Here is a 942-nt window from a genome sequence, read left to right as displayed (position 1 = left end):
TATATATATATATATACATGTAGATAGGTAGATAGGTAGATAGGTAGATAGGTAGGTAGGTAGGAACAGGAACAAATATATATTAATGATTATTATATATCATAATTATATTTATAACGGCTACAAATATAACAGTGTATGTTGTCTGACTCTAAACCAAGGCAAATTGGTGATTAATTCCGGATACCTGCAACGGATATGAGTGTATGTATGTATGTATGGAAGCATATATGTGAGGAAATAGCTGATGCTTCTCTTTGTCCTAGCTTCTTATAGTTTCCGTCTCCTGTAGTGTTACAGACAATGTCTAACTCAATAAATATGAAACTAATAATCTCCTACATACTTTGTAGTCTACTTTCTTACATTTTGTAATCAAAATTCTGATTCATGACTCTGTTTCTCTGCGTGTGTGTGCGCGTATGTGTCTGTCTGTCTGTCTGTCTGTCTGTTTTTGCGTGGGTATATGTACTCTTAAAAAGAATTGTGTGTCATGGAATTTATATTTGAAATTATGTATAAAAGTATAGATATTTATGTACAAGGTACACACACACACATACACACACGCACACACACACATATGAACAGAAGTCATCGTACTGTGGTGGTTACATCGTGGTATGTTGATTCTTGTTTATTTTTATGTATCTCGACCATACGTGTACTGATGAACAAAAGAATACAGGTTACTTCACAGTTTTTCTGTATTTGATTGAGAAACCAGTGGTTTACCGTTAAGTTAAATGTTTTTAAGAGATACATTTTGAAAGCTGCATTCCCACAGTTAATGCCCTTTATATAAATTATTTATATATATTTATGAAAAAAATGATGAATTTTTTTCATTATGAAATTCTTTTCATTATTTTTTTCATTATGAGATTTTTTCACACTGACTACTTGATAAATTCTTATAAAGAATTTATCCTTTATTATATA

Source organism: Octopus bimaculoides, chromosome 5, assembly GCF_001194135.2.
Source record: "Octopus bimaculoides isolate UCB-OBI-ISO-001 chromosome 5, ASM119413v2, whole genome shotgun sequence".
NCBI classification, from domain to species: domain Eukaryota; kingdom Metazoa; phylum Mollusca; class Cephalopoda; order Octopoda; family Octopodidae; genus Octopus; species Octopus bimaculoides.
The sequence above is the reverse complement of the archived record's forward strand: the minus strand, read 5'-3'. Positions refer to the sequence as shown.